This window comes from Crinia signifera, chromosome 1 (genome assembly GCF_055691185.1).
Source record: "Crinia signifera chromosome 1, ASM5569118v1, whole genome shotgun sequence".
NCBI lineage: Eukaryota > Metazoa > Chordata > Amphibia > Anura > Myobatrachidae > Crinia > Crinia signifera.
Window position 1 is genome coordinate 136224438 of NC_139217.1, and position 22580 is coordinate 136247017.

Below are 22580 nucleotides of genomic sequence, written 5' to 3' on the forward strand. Positions count from 1 at the left end.
ATAGTATGGGATACGCTGTGCCCCCCCCAGTGTGTACGCTGTGCCCCACCCCCCAGTGTGTACGCTGTGCCCCACCCCCCAGTGTGTACGCTGTGCCTCCCCCCGTGTGTACGCTGTGCCTCCCCCAGTGTGTACGCTGTGCCTCCCCCCGTGTGTACGCTGTGCCTCCCCCCGTGTGTACGCTGTGCCTCCCCCCGTGTAAGCTGTGCCTCCCCCCATGTGTACGCAGTGCCCCCGTGTGTACGCTACACCCCTCTGTGCCCCCCATGTGTGTACGATGAGCCCCCCATGTGTGTACGATGAGCCCCCCATGTGTGTATCTCCCTACAGGTCCCTGTGGCATGAGAGTGCGGTGGCTGTTGCTGCTGCGTGTAAGCCTGGAGGTCCCTGCGGCAGCTCCGTGAAGGTCCTGGCGGCGATAGACAGCAGGTCCCTGCGGCACGAGTACGGCGGCTGCTGCTGTGAGTCAGCCTGGAGGTCCCGTCGGCAGCTCCTTTAAGGTCCCGGCAGCGTAAGAGCAGGTACAGTATATGGTAGCAGCCCATATGGTATGCCCCCCCCATGTGTACACTTGCCCCCCCCCCCCCCCCCGTGTGTACGCAGTGCCCCCGTGTACGCTACCCCCTCTGTGCCCCATGGGTCTACGCTGTGCCCCCCATGTGTGTACGATGAGCTCCCCATGTGTGTATCTCCCTACAGGTCCCTGCGGCATGAGTACGGCGGCTGCTGCTGCTGCTGTGAGTCAGCTTGGAGGTCCCGTCAGCAGCTCTGTGAATGTCCCGGGGGCGTAAGAGCAGTTAAAGTATATGGTATGCCCCCCCCCCCTCTGTGTATGCTGCCCCACCCCTCAGTGCCCCCCCGTGTGTACGCTGTCACCCCTCAGTGCCCCCCCCCCTGTGTACGCTGTCACCCCTCAGTGCCCCCCCCCCGTGTACGCTGTCACCCCTCAGTGCCCCCCATGTGTACGCTGTCACCCCTCAGTGCCCCCCGTGTGTACGCTGTCACCCCTCAGTGCCCCCGTGTGTACGCTGTCACCCCTCAGTGCCCCCCGTGTGTACGCTGTCACCCCTCAGTGCCCCCCGTGTGTACGCTGTCACCCTTCAGTGCCCCCCGTGTGTACGCTGTCACCCCTCAGTGCCCTCCGTGTGTACGCTGTCACCCCTCAGTGCCCTCCGTGTGTACGCTGTCACCCCTCAGTGCCCCCCCCGTGTGTACGCTGTCACCCCTCAGTGCCCCCCCCGTGTGTACGCTGTCACCCCTCAGTGCCCCCCCCGTGTGTACGCTGTCACCCTCAGTGCCCCCCCCCCGTGTGTACGCTGTCACCGCTCAGTGCCCCCCGTGTGTACGCTGTCACCCCTCAGTGCCCCCCGTGTGTACGCTGTCACCCCTCAGTGCCCGCCGTGTGTACGCTGTCACCCCTCAGTGCCCGCCGTGTGTACGCTGTCACCCCTCAGTGCCCCCCGTGTGTACGCTGTCACCCCTCAGTGCCCCCCGTGTGTACGCTGTCACCCCTCAGTGCCCCCGTGTGTACGCTGTCACCCCTCAGTGCCCCCGTGTGTACGCTGTCACCCCTCAGTGCCCCCCGTGTGTACGCTGTCACCCCTCAGTGCCCTCCGTGTGTACGCTGTCACCCCTCAGTGCCCCCCCCCCGTGTGTACGCTGTCACCCCTCAGTGCCCCCCCCCGTGTGTACGCTGTCACCCCTCAGTGCCCCCCCCCGTGTGTACGCTGTCACCGCTCAGTGCCCCCCGTGTGTACGCTGTCACCCCTCAGTGCCCCCCGTGTGTACGCTGTCACCCCTCAGTGCCCGCCGTGTGTACGCTGTCACCCCTCAGTGCCCCCCCCCCCGTGTGTACGCTGTCACCCCTCAGTGCCCCCCCCGTGTGTACGCTGTCACCCCTCAGTGCCCCCCCCGTGTGTACGCTGTCACTCCTCAGTGCCCCCCCCCCGTGTGTACGCTGTCACCGCTCAGGGCCCCCCGTGTGTACGCTGTCACCCCTCAGTGCCCCCCGTGTGTACGCTGTCACCCCTCAGTGCCCGCCGTGTGTACGCTGTCACCCCTCAGTGCCCCCCGTGTGTACGCTGTCACCCCTCAGTGCCCCCCGTGGAACGCTGTCACCCCTCAGTGCCCCCCGTGTGTACGCTGTCACCCTCAGTGCCCCCCGTGGGTACGCTGTCACCCCTCAGTGCCCCCCGTGTGTACGCTGTCACCCCTCAGTGCCCCTCCGTGTGTACGCTGTCCCCCCTCAGTGCCCCCCCCCGTGTGTACGCTGTCACCCCTCAGTGCCCCCCCCGTGTGTACGCTGTCACCCCTCAGTGCCCCCCCCGTGTGTACGCTGTCACCGCTCAGTGCCCCCGTGTGTACGCTGTCACCCCTCAGTGCCCCCCCGTGTGTACGCTGTCACCCTCAGTGCCCGCCGTGTGTACGCTGTCACCCCTCAGTGCCCCCCCCCCGTGTGTACGCTGTCACCCCTCAGTGCCCCCCCCGTGTGTACGCTGTCACCGCTCAGTGCCCCCCGTGTGGTACGCTGTCACCCCTCAGTGCCCCCGTGTGTACGCTGTCACCCTCAGTGCCCGCCGTGTGTACGCTGTCACCCCTCAGTGCCCGCCGTGTGTACGCTGTGCCCCCCGTGTGCGCTGTGCCCCCCCGTGTGTGCGCTGTGCCCCCCCGTGTGTGCGCTGTGCCCCCCGTGTGTGCGCTGTGCCCCCCGTGTGTGCGCTGTGCCCCCCCGTGTGTGTGCTGTGCCCCCCGTGTGTGTGCTGTGCCCCCCGTGTGTACGCTGTCACCCCTCAGTGCCCCCCCCCGTGTGTACGCTGTCACCCCTCAGTGCCCCCCCCCGGTGTGTACGCTGTTACCCCTCAGTGCCCCCCCCCGTGTGTACGCTGTCACCCCTCAGTGCCCGCCCCCGTGTGTACGCTGTCCCCCCACAGTGCCCCCGTGTGTGTACGCAGTCCCCCCACAGTGCCCCCGTGTGTGTGTACGCAGTCCCCCCACAGTGCCCCCGTGTGTGTACGCAATCCCCCCACAGTTCCCCCAGTGTGTGTTCGCAGACCTCCCACAGTGCCTCCGTGTGTGTACGCTGTGCCCCCCGTGTGTCTACGCTGTCCCTCCCCCCAGTTCCCCCCGTATGTGTACACTGTCCCCCCACAGTGCCCCGTTGTGTGTACGCAGTCCCTTCCGTGCCCACGTGTGTGTACGCAATCCCCCCACAGTGCCCCCAGTGTGTGTTCGCAGTCCTCCCACAGTGCCTCCGTGTGTGTACGCTGTGCCCCCCGTTTGTCTACGCTGTCCCTCCCCCAGTTCCCCCGTATGTGTACGCTGTCTCCCACAGTGCCCCCGTGTGTGTACGCAATCCCCCCACAGTGCCCCCCGTGTGTGTACGCAGTCCCCCCACAGTGCCTCTGTGTGTGTACACTGTGCCCCCCGTGTGTGTGTACGCTGTGGGCCGCCTGTGTGTGTACGCTGTGCCCCCCCCAGTGCCCCTGTGTGTGTATGCTGTCCTCCCCCAGTTCCCCCGTATGTGTATGCTGTCCCCCCAGTGCCACCATGTGTGTATGCTGTTTCCCCCCTCCCCAGTGCCCCGCATGTGTACGGTGTCCCCCTCCCAGTGCCCCCCTGTGTGTACGCTGCCCCCCCCCCCCAGTGCCCCCCTGTGTGTACGCTGCCCCCCCCCCCCCCAGTGCCCCCCGTGTGTACGCTGCCCCCCCCCAGTGCCCCCTGTGTGTACGCTGTCTCCCCCAGTGCCCCCGCTGGTACGCTGTGCTCCCCGTGTGTACGCATTGCCCTGTGCCCCCCTATTGTGTACCCGGTGTGTACATTGTCCTCCTTTAATGCCCTACAGTAAAGCTTCTACACGCTGGGTGTCATGCTCATTGCCATGGGTTGCATGGGCTGGATGTCTTGCCTGTTGACAGGGGTTTCATGCACTGGGACGGGTGTCATACTCAATGCCAGGGGTTTGTAATGCTTGTGGTCAGGGGTAATGCTCATTGCCAGGGGTGTGAGATCATTAAACATTTAAAAAATCTAATTTTATTCTTACGCTGAAATTTTAAATTTCAAATACAAAAAAAATAAATTGAAAAAAGCCATGAAATTCCATTGACAAAAAACCTTACGGTTTCACATGTCCCATTAAGGCTTCTTACACATGATCTACCATTTCTGAAACCTGCTGCAACTCTTCCACTCAAACGCCAAAAAGCAATGAAATTCCGATCATTAAGGCTGACGCCTTAATGGACGTGTTCCTTGCGCAATACAGATATGGTACGCCATCACAGCCTGTGGGTAAGTGCAGATTCAGCACTCTCGCAGAGTGAGATTGCTGTCACTCACACAATGGTGGAGCTGCTACTTCACAGATTTGTGTGCTCATTGGAATACACACATGCAGTCTATGCAACTGAAGGTCTGAGCGGTAAACAGAGCCGAGAGGATGGGGTAAAAGTGGTGTTGATTGGGGTAGGAGGCAGTGTGGTGCAGATGGGAGGAATAGAAATGCGTAGATGGTGGGAAGGCTAAGCAGCACTGATGGGGGACAAACAGAAGCAGATGGGTGGAAAACAGTGGCACAGATTGGGGAAGGTAAGACAGAGTGATGCGATTGGATGGGAAACAGAGGCGCAGTTGGAGGAAATACAGCACTGATAGGTGAGGGGGTTTGGAGCAAAGGGGATAAAGGGGAAAACAGGGCAGCACAGATGGAGGGAAACTGTGTCATGGATGAGGCGGGCAGAGCAGCATGGATGGAGGGGGAGACAGAATATCACTAATAGAGGGGATGCCAGTGGCACTGATAGAAGGAAACAGTGGCATCTGTATGGAAAGACACATTGGTGCAGATGAGGCAATACACACAGGCAGTAGGTATCGGGGAAGACAGAACAGCATGACGGCGTATAGGAGAAGAAAGTGTAGATGCATAGTAATTGGGAGTATTATAGTTTTTGCAATTATGAAATATGTTTTTGGTAACTGCATGTGAATACTAAATTAAATGGAGTGAGTGTGAAAGATGTTGGACCCTGGGATAGTTCTATTAATAGTGTTTATTCTAGCACCTGCCCATCTTTGAAAACCTATGCAGTTCCTCTACCCTGTCTGGGGTGTTGCTGTCTGCTGTAGTGTTTCTAGCAAAGGTCTGGTTTGCAGTGCTAATATACAGACCACACTGTGCTAGAAGCACTACAGCAGACAGCTACACCCCAGGCAGGGAAGAGGAACTGCATGGGTTTTCAAAGATGGCGGGTGCTAGAATGAGCACTATAGTAACCCAGAGGTATAGACAGTTTTAGATGATTGCGGGTACTTACAGTATTAGGATGAGTGCGCCACATAACTGCTCAGACCTTCAGTTGCATAGACTGCATGTGTGTATTCCAATGAGCACACAAATCTGTGAATTAGCAGCTCCACCATTGTGTGAGTGACAGCAATCTCACTCTGCGAGAGTGCTGAATCTGCACTTACCACAGGCTGTGATGGCGTACCATATCTGTATTGCGCAAGGAACACGTCCATTAAGGCGTCAGCCTTAATGATCGGAATTTCATTGCTTTTTGGCGTTTGAGTGGAAGAGTTGCAGCAGGTTTCAGAAATGGTAGATCATGTGTAAGAAGCCTTAATGGGACATGTGAAACCGTAAGGTTTTTTGTCAATGGAATATATATATATATATATATATATATATATAGTGTGTATATATATATATATACACACAATATATATATATATATATATATATATATATACACACACATATATATATATATATAATTCAGTTCATTGTCATTCTTTTTTTTTTTACTTTTTATGCAGCTCATGCTGCTGCTGCGGCTGGCAGGGGGGGGGGGAGGGGGGGTGCGTGCGCTCCTGCCGCTGCGTGCGCTCCCTGCGCCTGCTGCCGCCCGGGTGAGCCTGCTGCCGGGCCGGGTGAGTGCCGGGTGGGTGGGAGGGGGGTGCTGCTCATCGGTGGTGATCGGTGCTGTACTTAACAGCACCGATCACCACCGATCCCTGTGTTACCGAGCGTCTTAACCGCCGGTAACACAGGAAACGCTGTGAATGGCTGTTCAGATTTGAACAGCCAATCACAGCGATCGCCGACCGGGGGGGGCACCCCTGCCCCCCCTGGGCGGCGAGGGGGATGTCTGCTGTCAGGGACAGCAGACATCTCCTAACTGTCACCGCGTCTATAGACGCAGTGACAGTTAGAAGCCATGACGTACATTTACGCCATGTGTCGGGAAGTACTTCCCGACCATGACGTAAATGTACGTCAAATGTCGGGAAGGGGTTAACCAAATAGGCAAATACACCTTATCCACCATAAAAAAATGTAGACACTGCCCCACAGACCCCCCCCCCCCCCCTTCACGAAAAAACAGGGCTGCTAAAGCAAGGATTTATTTTTACCTGAGGATTCGACTGAAATAAGAGGGCTGCAGCAGTCGAACAGCATGTGTTTGCGTATGCCACTTGCTTGTTCCCATCCTCCCGCACACTACCATCCTGCAGCCTGCGCACTGTCCTGTCAGCGGGCAACAGCCTGCAGGAGTCAGGACCAAATTCCATTAGACAGCCGCCGGAAGTTAAACGCTGCTCTATGGCGCCGGCGGCTGTCTGTCACTGTGTGTTCAGTGAAGTCAGCTGCGCTGCGGATCGGAAATAAAGACTCGATCCGCAGCGGGTAAATGGTGGTGGTGGCGGCGTGGGAGTTCTCAGGGGGACACAGGGAGCCTGACTCTGGCTGTGATAGTGGAGTGGATGAGCCCCCGCCAGGGCTTGGCGCCCGGCGGCAGGAGCCCCCACTGCCTCCCAGAGTTCCGCCACTGAATAAATCCTGTGCACAGGTCGAGTTGTGGAACTCGAGAGTCTGGGACAATAATTATATTAAGTTAACTTAGAGTTGTGTTCAAATGTGTTATTTATGCATGATACTGTATTTATAAACTGTCTTGTACTGGACTACTGACAATGCTGAGTGAAGCTGGGTGTGGTAAGGGGACACTGCCAGATGTTATGTACAGTTACAACGTTGGTAACCATTGATGTCATCCAGCAGTATCAGCAGTGACAGGGTATCTATGAGTAATTAAAGGTTATTTATCTCATTTACCCAGGGACGTCTTAACAATACAGTGGGCCCCTGGGCAAAATAATTTGAGGGCTCCCCTTACAACCCCCCTTCCTTCCTCACAACCCCCCTCCATCCACCTGTGCAGCAGCAGCAGCGGGGGGCTGGGAGCTTGATATAGCAATGCGGACAGCAACTGCCCATTAAGCCCAATGGGAAAGACAGCCCTGCATTTACCTAGACTTGGAACCAAAATTGGTCTAGAAGGGCTTAAATCCTTGGCTATAAGGGATAGCACCATTAATTTCCTCGTAAAGCTTGATGTGTTCTATCTTGACTGAACATAGTGCTAAAGCCATGAAACCATTTCAAGAAGGCTTCTTAATGGGGTGGCATTAATGGGGTGGTAGGACATGAAATACCGCCTGTTGGCTCCCAAATAAAGTGAAAAGTCCCATGTCCACCTTTTCACTGTCAACCTTCCCCATGTCGACCAAATGCTTGCGTCTACCTAATGACATGTCGACCTTTTTGCATGGCTACCTTCTTGCATGTCAACCTAAATGCATGTCGACCTTTTTGCATGTCGACCTAATGGTGTCGCCATAATGTTTTTTTCTGTGTACCCGTTGTCCGGATACCCATATTCCGCAGCAATTTACAGAGTATAGTTGAACATTCACATCAGTCCCTGCCCCAGTGGAGCTTACAATCTATATTCCCTTTCACATGTACACGCACACACAGACATTCTAGGGTTAATAATTGTTGGAAGCCAATATACCTACCAGCATATTTTTAGATTGTGGGAGGAAACCGGAGTACCCACAGTAAACCCACGCAAGCACAGGGATAATATACAAACTCCACACAGTTAGGGCCATGATGGGTATTGAACCCATGACCTCAGCGCTGTGAGGCAGTAATACTAACCATTACACCTATTGGCATTCATGTTCAGGAAAATCTAATTTCTAATTAGCAAAGTGATATAGCTAAATATTCAAAAACATCAGATCCTCAAGATGAATGTTGCAAAAATAATATTTTGTTGACTAAAGGCTATAAAAATAAAACCAAAACCCTCTAAATGAAGTGATAATTACCAACCCTTTTTCTATCAATCCACTAATGACTATTTGCTACTTTGCTTTGCCAAAATGATCAGCAAGGTCCCACTCTCAAAGTCTGGCACTGATTGTGCTTAAAAAGGAAATCATTTATGAAATATAGGGGGTTATTCTGGTTGATTCGCATGTTTAGCATAAACATCCATTTGTATGCCTGCGTGTAACCTCCCACATCTTTCGATGGTCGGCGACCATCAAAAGATGTGGAAGGTGCACGCATACAGTATATATGTGACTTTTAAGTCACTTCCATATGCGTGCATGCTGGCACGGAGATGTCATCTCATGGGAACACCCATGGAACGCTGGGAGTTCTCATATGGTAATGAGGCTGCCCGGCGCCCCCCGCACTTCTCCGCCCCCCATGCGCCGTCATGGGTGCTTACACCCGGCAAACCGAAAGTTCAATGTGGGTGCACGCATTATACATCTGCACATGTGCAGAAACCCGCCTGCGCAGACGCGCAACATCGAATGCGAATGCACGTAGGAGCGAACAAACTTGAATAACCCCCAAAGTGAGGCGGCTAGTGAAATAAAACACTTGCCCTTATTCTATGCTTTTGTTTAACATCATAGTGTGATTGCACAAGCATTTATGGAAGCAGCTCTCATGAATAAATCCATTATCCATCTGTTTATATTGTTTTTTCATTTTTCCCATGCAACAGAATAAAACAGATTCATAAAGAAGAAAAATGATGCCTCATATTTTTACAGCACGCAGACATGACAGGCATATTTAAACATTAATTTTCAAGTATGAGCATAAACACATCCACTGTGAGTGCCATTTTACTCATACAGGAGTGACCTTGTACACATGAGAAAGGGTTTAAAGGAGCTCACATAGGCCCTTATTCTGATCTGTGCGGAAATTCCCGCATTCTTACGGAGCGGTCCGCACGCCACTGTGTTTTTCCGCATGCGGCCATCGTCCGTAGAAACGCCCACGTGTCCTCCGCATTCGGACGGACTCACTCTTTAAGAACAGGGCGTGTTTACGGACGACATACAAATCATGCGTGTGCGGGAGAAACACTCCGATTCGTCACGGTATTACAGAGTATTACAGAGTATGCTCGGGAATACCGCATCCGAACGGGAGCCAAGCGGTGCTACCGCACGTAAGCGGAGGATTTCCGCCAAACAACCCACTATGAAGTATCTTCTGCAATACATCACATGACCCACTTATTCAATTACCTACCCTCATAAAAAACAGCTTATTTGGAATTGGAATCAATTAGATTCCAATATATCCTTACAAGCATGCCTAACACATGCATTGCACACATTAACCCTTACAGCAATTGAAGTGCAATGGTTTCAATTAAAGCACTGACAAGCGTCCTATTAGTGAGTAATGAGTAAAGGAGTAGATTCTATTGGGTTCAGGTGTTAATGGTTGTAGTCATTAGGCGTACGTTCGCCTACCGCATGAACGAGTGGTGTCCGCAAAGCAATAGTACACTTGTGGACACCGCACATTTCTGCCCTTTTTGATCGCGTGCATTCGGAGTGGTTTCCGAATGTACGCCCCCCAACATAAGTGTACTCCCCCGTGTCCGCCCATGTTTCCGCCCCGTTTTGCCCACTTTGAAACTACGCCCATGTGTCATTCCGCATGACGCCCATAATACGCCCCTATTTCCAGACTGATAGCGGTGAACAGTTTTGGACGGGATTTGCCCGAACTGGTACCGAGTCAAGGCGTGGCACATGCGCGTAGCGTTCTCCACGCATGCGCAGACGTCGTAAAGACGCGATCCGTAAGTACGCGGTAAAGTCCGCGTCAATCAGAATAAGGGCCTTAGTCATAACTTAGAAGTATTACAATAATGCATGGTCCAAATACTCAGTGAAATACACTGCGACTCTGATATGAATACAGGATTAAATAATGCAATGATGACCCTGAGAGCCACAAGATACAGGGCCAGATGTACTAAGATTCAAAAGTGATAAAATGGAGAGTGATAAACAACCAACCAATCACCTCCTAACTTCCATGTCAGGAGTGTTTTGTCAGGCAGGAGCTGATTCAGTGGCGTAAGTTCCTACGAGGTGCACGGAGGTGGTATAGATAGTGGTGCTCCCTCCCCACCCCACACAGCATAATAATATATATATTATATTATATATATATATATATATATCTATATATATATATATATAGATATATATATATCTATATATATATATAGAAAGATAAATATATATATATATAGATATATATATATATATATATGTATAATTATATATATACTGTATATATATGTATATATATATACACACACACACACACATAGGTGTACTATATATATATATATATATATATATATATATATATACATATGTGTGTGCACATATATATACATAATATATATATATATATATATATATATATATATATGCATAAAACACACATATATATAGTTACTGCATAACCTAAAAATACAGTTTAACTCAGCCAAGCCACACTTACTTGCTATGTAAATGTAAGTGGCTGCTGTGATACACACAGTCACACTGGGAATAGGGATCTGTGCTTCAGTAAAAGCCTGCCTCCTTCTGCAGCCTGCGCACCAGCCAATCAGGGTGCCGCAGGCTGCAGCTTCAAATATCATTGGACAGCTGAGCCGTCGCTCAGCTGTCCAGACTAGCTTTGCGTGCAGCACAGGCACCTGACGTGAGCAGCTGTCAGTGTGCCCACTGACAGCACACTAGGGACTAGGGAGGGCAGCGGCGTGGATCGGATCATTAATAGAGATACGATCCGTGGTGTGGCAGCTGCAGCAGACCCTTTGAGAGTGGTGGGATTTCATGCTGTGGCCGCAGTTTCTTGCAAGTGCCTACACTCTGTGCCCCCCCTGATGGCTAACGCCCGGCCGGAAAAGTCTCCATTGCCTCTGGGAGTTACGCCACTGAGCTGATTGGTTGGTTGTTTAGCACTCTCCATTTTATCACTTTTGAAGCTTACTGCATCTGGCTCACAAACTGGCCGCAGTTCAAGTTGTGTAGATTAACATATAGATCATGATGTACATTGCATTGATACAGGATTGATGTGAGCGAATGTTTCACCATGTCAAGCCTAACTAATGGTGTGTACACACGGTCAGATGTGCCTTCAGATACTATCCACGATCCGATCAGATCGGATCGTGGATAGTATCTGAAGGCACATCCGATTTGCATACAAGTCTGACTATATAGTGCAGATCTGCACTATATAGTCAAGGCAGACAAGACTTTCTGCCTTGCGATACGTGAACGCGCATCGGAATCGGATCGGGATCGCAAGGGTTAAAACCCTTGCGATCTGCATCCGATTCCGATCTGATGTTGACTATATCGTCAACATCGGAAGGCAAAAAGTACCGTGTGTACACACCATAAGGTGTCTGGTTCGACCTAGTGACTAGCAACCTAGACATTATCAACCCAGGGAATGGATACCCTTCCAAGGGACATGCTGATCAACAATTACTCAAAAAGTCAATGATCTACCAATGTGCATCTGATTGAAGCATCTTTATGCACAAACGGCAAATTTGAAACGCTGGTAGTGGGCATCCACCAGCACAAATAATGGCTACTGAAACATTTGCCTATTTGCACAATATGGCCAAATATGGAAGCAAAATGCTGATCCCATACGTTTGTGGGATCGATGCTGCATTGACACTTGAATGCATTTCTAATTCAGGCCCTAAGGCCATCACTTTAAATGTGAATGCATTTTGATTTTATATAAGTACTCCACTAAATGTTCCTACAGTATTGCTCTTAACTGACCCAAGCTATATGAGATATGGAAAGCCTTTTTGGCATAAGAAGGAACCTGTGCACAGTTGCCATTGACAGAATTTTTCCTTGTGGTCTAAATAGTTCCCATGCATTAGGTCTATAGACAAAAAAGGTTGACAGTGGATAAGGTTGACAGGTTCAAAAGGTCAACATGACACTGGTTGATGCACAAATGGCTGAGACAATTTTTTTTCAGTCTTTTGGGTTCAAATCTTGTGTACTGTAGTTAGTAATATGTAACCACCAATAATAATTACAAAAAAAAGTATACTCATGCAGGCTCGCTTGTCAACAGGTTACTATTCCAAAACGTAAGCCAAATGAAGCATGACAGCAAATGTGCCAATTGGCATTGCTGCGGGGTTTACATGCTGGATATGGTAACCCATCTTGCGCACTTCGCCTGAATGCCCAATTCACATAAAAATGCTCGCTACCCTATGGGGCAGCAAATACTTTTGTGAGACATTGGGCTGCCATACAGTGCGGCTATTGTCCGGCTGATTCGGCTGCTTCAAGGGATTCACCATAATTCCCTCCATAGTATTATTAGAGAAAAGAAAACTTTAACACAACTTCTGTATATTTTTGGCAAAATCCTCTATTAGGAACTGTCTTACTAATTTAATGTAAACAAAAATTATAAGAATAAGATGAAATGTGTTATCTCTTGTAGATATTGCATGACACTACACAAAGAACTGTATCCTTACCCTAAATCCCTCCTACTGTCTCAACATAACCCATTGTGTGACGATGTAACGTAATTGTGTAACGTTACAAATTTCCATTGTGTAACGTTAGTGTTCCCTGTTTACTCACCATTCGGCATCCCAGCAATCAGAATTCTGTCGCCAGCATCCTCATCGTTGTCAGGATTCCCTGGCAGTGGCAGAAATATGAATGTGGCATCCTGACCAATGGGTTGCTGAACACATCCTGTTAAGACTTAGGAGTACATTTATTACGCATTGCTATAGGTTAATTGCAGGTTCCAAGAAGGTTTGTGATCCGCTGATTTACTAAAGTCAAATCTAACAGGAATCCACTGAAAATACAGACTTTAGAATAGAATGGAACAGCAGTTCTCAAACTGTGGGTCCTAACCCCAAAGTGGGTCCCGACCTGACCCCAACGTGGGTCCCGACTCCATGTTGCTGACCATCAGGCTGATTACTTTTCTAATCTCAGTCACTAGATCAAGGATTCTGAACAATCTGTTGGATTGTCTGTTATTTTAGACTCCTCCGATCATTTTGTGCCTCCACAATGCTGCCATGTATGAGCTGTCTGCTGACTACATATGTGATGTGATGACCTTCTGCAGTAACTTGCTGGGGTCCTGTCATTATTTTTATTTGTTTGATGGGGTCCCAGAGCAAAATAGTTTGAGGACCCCTGGAATAGAATATTGGCTCCACATCAATGTTTTTTTCAATAAAAGTATAAACCCTGTAGAGTCTCTGTTAAGCATAGCACAGATCATTATGATCTATGCAGGCTTTGCTGTGTTTATATACAGTAGTTAAAATCTGTATAACAAATGGGTGTGGTGGCCTCCCCAAATGATAAGCAGCCCTGGGGCTCTGACTTCTGGCTGATGTTGAAAAATAGGGAGAACAAATTACATAGAATCCTCATGTTTTTCAATAGCCAACACTAGGATGAAGAAGCCAGGGCAGGTAACTCCCAGAGGACAAGAAGCCCAGTTCTCTTCTGTTTCATCGGGACTTTGAGTGAAGACATATATGTTTAATTGGGCCAAATGTAATAAACCTTAACAAGTGGAGAGTAATAAAGTACCAGCCAATCAGCTCCTAATTGCTATGTTACAGGCCGTGTTTGTGAAATGACAGCTAGGAGCTGATTGGCTGGTACTTTATTATCCATTTGTTACTTAAAAAATGAAGGAATTACAGTATGCCCCAGGTGAGCAGGAGTTCTGACTCGGAGGTGGGTGCATCGCGCCCCCCCCCCCCCCCCCCCCGCCACATCAGAACCCCCCGTGAGCGCCCTTGCACCGGCGCTGCCTGTAGCATCTCTAATCTTGGCAAAAACATGGTGCTACTGCTCCTCCCAAAGCCCCACTATGAATGACAGACTACTTAGTAGCAACAAATCAGGAGGATCTGATTTGTCAATTAATGAATAAGACCCATAGTTTAAATATGTCAGTTGCACAAACTAATTTGTGCACAAACATATTTGTGGTGATGTATTGGACTTACAAAAAGGACGTTTATGATATCCATGTGCGGTTGAGTGGGGTTATGCAGTCGATTTATGGTTCATTAACATTTTTTTTTATTATTTTGCCAGATATTGTACTAATACAGGTTGAGTATCCCTTATTCAAAATGCTCGGGGCCAGAAAATTTTGGGATAATGGATTATTCCGTATTTCTGAATATATTTATATTTCAATGATGTATCTTGAGGTATCTTGCAATAATATTGTATAAACACATCAAACACATGAAATACACACAAATATATTTTATTTGTGCATAAAACAAGGTTTCAAAACATGAAACAAAGTTTGTGTACTATCTCAGGCACTGAATGCCAAGCAATCATTTTCTTGCAGATATTTAGTGCCAGTTACATATCATGTCCTCAGAAGTGTAGTTGCAGATGTCCCAAGTAGGTTTTTAGGAAAAAAGTATAGTTTTCACTTTCTGGAATGTATGGTTTTCTGAATAATTTGGATAACGAATATTTGGATAAGAGATACTCAACATGTACTGTACTGATTATGCATCAGTGCAGTACAGTATGTGCCAACCTGTCTGAAACATCTCATTTGAGTTTTATTGTGTTTCCAGAATTTATGTAGGAGACCTGGTTACTCAAGCCAAGAAGAGAAATACTGCAAATTATTGAAATCTTTATAATCAGGAAAACATTGGAATGTATGGTTCAGCTTTGGATATTTAAGCACATTTAGATTAATACTGTACATGCTTCTCAGAACTTCACAGTATAAAAATGAGGGATGTTCAGATCCGGATTCACTAGGATCTCCAAACGGGATCTTATTGCAGGGCCACCAAACTTGGGCAGCAATACATACCACCCAGGGAGAGAGAGAAGGTGTCAGGAAGAGAAATGGGGAGATAGTACCAGGTTGATATAAACCAGGTGCCAGAGGGAGGGGAGAGAGATAGAGAGAGGGAAAGAGAGGAGAGAGAAGGGAAAGGTGGGGAGGACAGAGATAAGGATAAAGAAACTAGGGGCAGAGAGATGGAGGAGGAGTGAGAAAGAGAGTGGGCAAGATGAAAGAAAGTGCAGGGGACTGAGAAAAAGAGAGAAGAGAGGGGAAGGGTAAAGATAAAGGGAAGAGAGTGATAGATAGATAGATAGATAGATAGATAGATAGATAGATAGATAGAGAGAAAGAGAGAGAGAGAGAGGGTTGAGAGAGAGAGTGGGAGGTGAGAGAGAGGAGGTGAGTGAGTCAGGGAGAGGGAAGAGGTGAGAGAAAGGGAGGGAGTGAGAGGAAGGGAAGAGAAGAAAGGGAGTGAGAGGGAGGAGAGAGTGCGAGAGGGGTGGGGAGATATAGAGGGAAAGGAGGAGGAGGGTATGTACACATTTAAGAGGGTGTAGGGGGTTGTGTTCTGGGTCCTCGGGCCCCCAACCTGCTGCACCCCATAGCAGCTGCATCCCTTGCACCCTTTATAGTTATGCCACTGTGGGGGAGATTCTCTAAATCAGAAATGCGCCAGGCAATTCCCTGCAGAAGCCTATGGGCTTCTTACCGCAGCTCTGTGTGAATGATCCATCACGGATCCCTCCGAGCATGCCCTGTGGCCGGTGCCGTGCTCTGAAGATGGACTACTGGGTCTCAGACCCGGAAGTCCAGCACCGGCGCCGCATTGCAAGGGACAGCTCTTATCGTAAGAGCTGTCCCTTGCGTTAATGATTGCGTATGTTAGAGCATATGCGATAATTAAGAATGCGGTGGCCGGCGAAGGGGGGCGAAACAGGGCTGCGGTTGTTAGAACATTCCCCCCTGTGTGTTTCCATTGAAACACACAGTAGCGGCATTGTAGTGAGGAGCAAGAAAGAGAAAGGGAGGTGTGTACTCACTAGTGAGAGGGATTGACAGGGAGATAGGGGAACAAGAGAGTGAGAGGATGTCAGGGGGAGACAGGGGGTGTAATGCCGCCCAAGTTCAGTGATTGTGCAGGATCCCGGACAAACTCTGACTCTTTTTAAAGGAACATGGTTTTACCTTGTAAATGATTGCCAGGAGGAGAAGTGGGTAGATATTGCCAGGTTGATATAAACCAGGTGACGGGGGGGGGGGGGGGAGATAGAGAGAGGGTAAGGGAGGAAAGAGAGCAAAAGGTGGGGAAGTGAGAGATGAGAAAGAAATTAGGGGCAAAGAGATGAAGTGGGAGTGAAAAAGAGGGTTGAGAGAAAGAGAGGGGGCAAGATGAAAAAGAGTGCAGGGGACTAAGAAAAAGAGGGAAGCAATCGGGAGGGTAAAGATACAAGAGAGAGAGGGAGGAGGTGAGAGAGGGAGGTGAGTGAGGAGGTGAGAGTGAGGGAGGAGGAAAGAGAGAGAGGGGGAGGGAAGTGGTGAGAGAGAGGGAGAGAGAAGTTGAGAGAGAGAAAGCGAGAGGGAGGAGGTGAGAGAGGGAGGAGCTGAGAGTGAGAGAAAGGGAGGGAGAGGGAAGAGATAAAAGGGAGGAGGTGTAAGTGAGAGAAAGAGGAAGGAGAACTATGAACTTTAAACACATTTTCTTCTCACACCTCCAGAGGCTTCAAGATTAAAAAAGTATGTTTTGCCTTCAGTAATTGAAGCATCTGATCAGGGCAACAATGAAATAGCTCAGATAGACACTCATTATTATAGACAGTCAGCATGCAGCATTTGAATTGGCCCCTTTCAGTAATAGGCGTGCCCCAGACTTTTGTGGCCAAAATATTTTACTCAAAAACTACAACTAGTACAGTAGAGTCAGAAAATGCTGCTAATTCACTTAAGGAAAAATAAAATGAAACAGTATTTTTTTTTTAAATATGTATTTATTTCAGTGCTTACCACATTCACGCAAACATTAAGTTCAACCGGAAACCCCACCGGTGTGCACAGCTGGATCCATATTACTCGGTATCAAACTAATACTTCCTCCTTTGTTTCTAGAATTCCCACACAAACTTGCAGCAATTAGCCACATTAAAATAACAAAGTGAAACCATTGAATGTGTGTCACCCACTTTCTTAACTCTTTGAATATCATGAAACAATGAGCTAAAGAAAAACAATTACACATATTGTATTCTTCATGTCTTTAAAGTGACTTGTTCAGTAAGTGACTAAAAGATCAATTGCTCGCTCTAAAGAAAGGCACAGCTAATAATGGAACTGAGGAATCATGCTTGCACAGATTTTAGAAAAAATTATAAAAAAAAGACAAATGATTCTACCATAAAAGAATAATACTTCTCAAAACCACCAACTGGGAAGGAGAGAAAGCATAAGTTTTACCATGCTGGTGGCATACTGCAAAGCAGGTTTCAAAAGTGCATCGATTAAAAAACAAAAATTAAATGAAATTAATTTAATTTAAAAAGTTGAATTGTTTTGTGCTAACAATATATTACAAGCGTGCCGGCAAAAATGCTTAGTAGTCAAGCCTCAGTCATGTACTGTACATTAAATACATTTTTAGTCGTAATGTAGTTCAAACAGTTTCTGTCAACAAAGCAGTTCTGAAATAGAGAGAAGCAATTTGACAGGTGACCATTTTTAGAAGATGATAATTTTAAACTATCAGTTAGTCATCCGTGTTATCGCTCTTTATTATTTTATTGACCCAGATACCCTTGGAACTCAACGCTGTGTGATGTCATCACACTGTGCCATATGTGATCATGGTTTATTGATGCTTAATTGAAGAGTGATGTGAAAACGAGCAATTACAACTCACATTTTAGCAAAAGCGCTATGCAACGGTATAGAAATGTCTGTTAGTTCCACATGAATTGTTTCAGTTGAATGCTGAATAAAAACGATTTTCCAAAACTTACTTAGCACTCCAGGCAACTGTCCAAATGTTAGTATTTAACTTGCCTGCCATCCAAATGCTTATATGCAAAGCAGGATATCTGCATATTTCATTCCCAAAATTGTTTTTATTTAAAAAATACAGTACATAGAAAATTATTATCAAACAATATAAACTGTACTGCAAATATACAAGTAGATATAACACATACAAATTGAACAATAGCTTATACTATGAAGGTTTTATTTGGCTGTTTATAGAGAAGCAGAGGAATTGTAAAGCTGTAAGTAGTGTCCCATAGCCTCCTTGCTGGTTTAACTCTGTAAATATAGCCAAGTCATTTACACACAAAAACAATAAAACAGGTGCACAAGGATGATAATTTTGCCCAATCAGATGAGACTACAACATTATGAAAAGAATAAAATGAGAACAATCCAAATATATATTGAGATTTAACAAAGTGTCATAAAAATTAAACATATATTATTAGAACAGGCCTGCAACTAGTGTGGTGAGGAGTGTGACACTGCACACGGCACTGCATGGTAGGGGGCGCTGTTGGCGGCACTTGTCTATTATCTCTATGACTTTTAGTTGTAACAACCCTTCTCTTTGAAGCCCAGCATAACCTGACTGCCTGTTTCGTCGTCGTCGTGTCCCCCCCCCCCCCACTTATTCCATCATTAATTCCCATACAACATTCATGAAGTTAACCCTTTGAGTGCCAACGTTGCAGTGAGAGATCCGCTTAAAATGCCAGCATCGTTCACAGAGGAGTTAACCCCCCTCCCCCCAGGCAGTGGGGTCCACTGGGCATTTCCCCTGTACCCCTCTGGGCAGTCCAGCCCCCAGTTTGTATAGGAACCCCCTAAAGAAGAGTATTTTGTGGAGATATGCCACGAATATTGTTTAATAAATATGTCCCTAAAAAGAGGAAGACATTTAAGAAAGAAATAGAGAAACTCAGTTGAATTTTTTGTAAATGTTTCTGACTTCACTGCAACACACAGTGATCTTCCACATGAGGATCTCTTAAGCTGGATACATTATATTTATATTACTTTTTTTAACGATTTGTCGTTACGAGGTAAATTGTAATGATAAATCATCTACATCGTATAGAGTGTGTACCCAGTTCTAGAGTTGGTATACTATATACTGTACTTCAGTCTCCTTAATTGTCCACTGTTCTGATGGGCCAAACTACACAGCAGGATCTACAGCATTTTTGATTAGGAAACCCTTATTCGGATGAGACTTAGCCCATGGACAGATCTTCTGACATTTTCCTTAAGAATACTTGGGTATAATTTAGAATTCATTGTGTCATCAATGATGGCAAGTCGTCCTGGGCCAGATGCAGCAATAGAGGATCAAACCATGACACCTTGAAAGAGGCATAGCGAGGGCGGTGCCGGTGGAGCACCAGCTCCAGGCGCTGGAAGCTATCATGGTGCCGGAGCTGTGCCGACACCGCCAGCTCGCCCGCTCCCCTGCACTCTTGTCTGCCGTGCCATCTCCGCCGCTAGCTCCCGGCTCCCCGCTGTGTACGGGAGACGTGGTGCTATTTAAAATTCACGTCTCCCGCTGGACCGCTAGCCAATAAGCGCTTGCTCTCCACTGGTGGCTGCTGGACCGCGAGTGCCCATTGGCTAGCGCGGTCCAGCGGGAGATTTGAACTTTACATAGCAGTGCACGTCTCCCAGGTACAGCAGGGAGCCGGGAGCGGGCGGGGGTGCCGACCACACACTTCCCCTGACAGCTCCACACTACTCCCTCCCTGTTCCACACTACTCCCTCTCTGTTCCACGCTACTCCCTCCCTCCCACCCTCACTCCACACTACTACTCCCACCCTCCCCCCCTGTCCACACTACTCCCTCCCAACCTCTGTCCCTGCTCTGCACTATCACTCCCACCCTCCCTGATCTGCACTATTACTTCCACCTTCCCTCCCTGCTAGCAATTTCAGTCCCCCTTGGCAACAAGTCCCCCTTGGCAACAATTTTAGTCCCCCTTGGCAACAAGCAACAAGTCCACCTTGGCAACAATATTAGTCACCCTTTGGCAACAAGCCATATTAATCCCCCTTGGCAACGAGCAATTTTAGTCCCCCTTGGATACGAGCAACTTTAGCCCCCTTGGCAACGAGCAACTTTAGCCCCCCTTGGCAACGATCAATTTTAGTCCCCCTTAGCAACGAACAATTTTAGTCCCCCATGGCAATGAGCATGAAGCTCCTTGGCATCGATCATGAAGCCCCTAGCATCGAGCATGAAGTTCCTAGCAATGAGCATGTAGGTAAGTTTCACTTATGTGTCAGATGTGTAATAGGCATTACGGTTTGTAATGGGCATCATTTGTGACCTTATGTGTAAGTGGCATTACAGCATGTGGCTTTATGTGCAATGGGCATTACGGTGTGTGGTACAATGTTAGGCCGTGTCCCCTTTTCGCCGCGCTAGAGCCCCGCCTGCTACAAATCGGGGGGGGGGGGGGGGCACGAAACATGCCCTTGCTCCGGGCACCATGGCACCTAGCTACACCGCTGCACCTTCACCACTATTGTGTTTGGGATGATTTTTTAGCCGGAATACAGTGTTCTCCTCTCTCCAAATATAACATTTCTCATTTAAACCAAAAACATCTTTTATGTCTCATCTGTCCACCAAACATAGGGCCTTATTCTAGTTCACTCTTTCTGACAAAATCCTTCTTAGATGGGCAAAACCATGTGCACTGCAGGTGGGGCAGATGAAACTTGTGTAGAGAGAATTAGATTTGGGTGGGGTTTTACTTCAAAGTGAGATCTATATTGCAGTGTAAAAATAAAGCAGCCAGTATTTACACTGCACAGAAACAAAATAACTCACCCAAATCTAATGGGCCCCATACATCAGCAATCACAATTAATGGATTTCCATATCCAGGGATTTTTTGGCCAGATACATGGATTCTACAATCTATTTGACTTGCACACACATTACAGATTTATTTCAGTGATCAGCAGATTTTTCCATCTACATCAGCAATTAATTGTGACAATCCTGAGATCTGGAGATGATTGCCACAATTAATTTTAGATGTGTGGGCTCCCACTTTTGGCAATCCCAATCAAAAATTAATAGGGATCGCCAATCGATTGCTTAATCAGATTTTTAAACATGCTTAATAATCTGGTATTATCTGCAGATCTTTTTTATATGTGTGGGCATTCCCAATTCGTCTTCTTCATTTATTTACATTATGAACAGCTGAAATGACAATCGATTGGGCAATTTCCAGATATGACCCTGTCAACCTTCTGACCCTGTTGACCTTGTGACTGTCTACCATTAGTGGTCGGCCATATGACTGCCTATCATGAGTCAGTCTATGTTTTATACCATAACCCCTTGCAATCCTGCCATGCACATTATTTTTGTTAAGTTTCCTCCTGGTGGTGGTCTCATGAACAATAACATTAGCTTCTGTAATGAGAGAAAAGTCTTCAGTTACTTGGAGGTTGCCTTTTTAGTGATGAGTGCCAGTGGCGTAACGAAAACTTTTGCTCCCCCCCGCCGGGACAATTTCACTGAGGTACCTGTAGTCAGGGAGAGCCTGGAGGTCCCTGCGCCTGCGGCGCTGAGTATGATGTTGCCGGGGTCCCTGCAGTGAAGTGGAAATAACGCGCTATCTCCGCCGCCCGGCGGCGGGTGAAGCGTTTCTAACTTTGAAAACACTGGCTGCACACTGATTGGCTGAGATTCAGCCAATCAGCATGCGCCCAGTGTTTTGAAAGTCAGAAGCGCTTCCCGCGCCGCCAGGCGGCGGAGATAGCGCGTTATTTCCACTTCACTGCAGGGACCCCGGCAACATCATACTCAGCGCCGCAGGCGCAGGGACCTCCAGGCTCTCCCTGACTACAGGTACCTCCGCGCCGCACGGACCCCCCTGCCAGCTCCCCGCTGCACCCACAAGCAGTGGGGAGCTGGCGGAGAAACAATAGTGCCCGCAGACCACCGGCGCCTCCCCTCCACCGCGGGGGCTGCGGCCTATAGTTACGCCACTGATGAGTGCGTCCAGATTTCTGAAATGGTAGGGATCCGAAGTGCGAGCAGACTGCTTGGAGCGCAGAACAAGGCAAAATGTCATAATCCTGGCGTCAGATTCTCGCAAAATCTTGCGAGAATATAAATCCCCTGCTACCCGCCGCCATCTTCACTTCATTGGAGAGGGTTAAGGGAGGTTGTGTCTCTGTGTCTCTCTGAGAAGCTGGCGTGGGGTGGCAACCTGGTCGCAGCAGTGGTGTCCTGTGCAGTTCAGTGAAGTCCAGTCCTGTGGTACTGTGCTGCTGTATAAGTCCATGCAGTGGTGCTGTGCTGTCTAGTGCTGCCATTAAATCCAGTGGTACTGCCGTTATGTCCAATGGTACTGCCGTTAAGTCCAGTGCTACTGCTGTTCAGTCCAGTACTGCCGTTAAGTCCAATACTGCTGTTAAGTCCAGTGGTACTGCTGATAAGTCCAGTACTGCCTTTAAGTCCAGTGGTACTGCCATTAA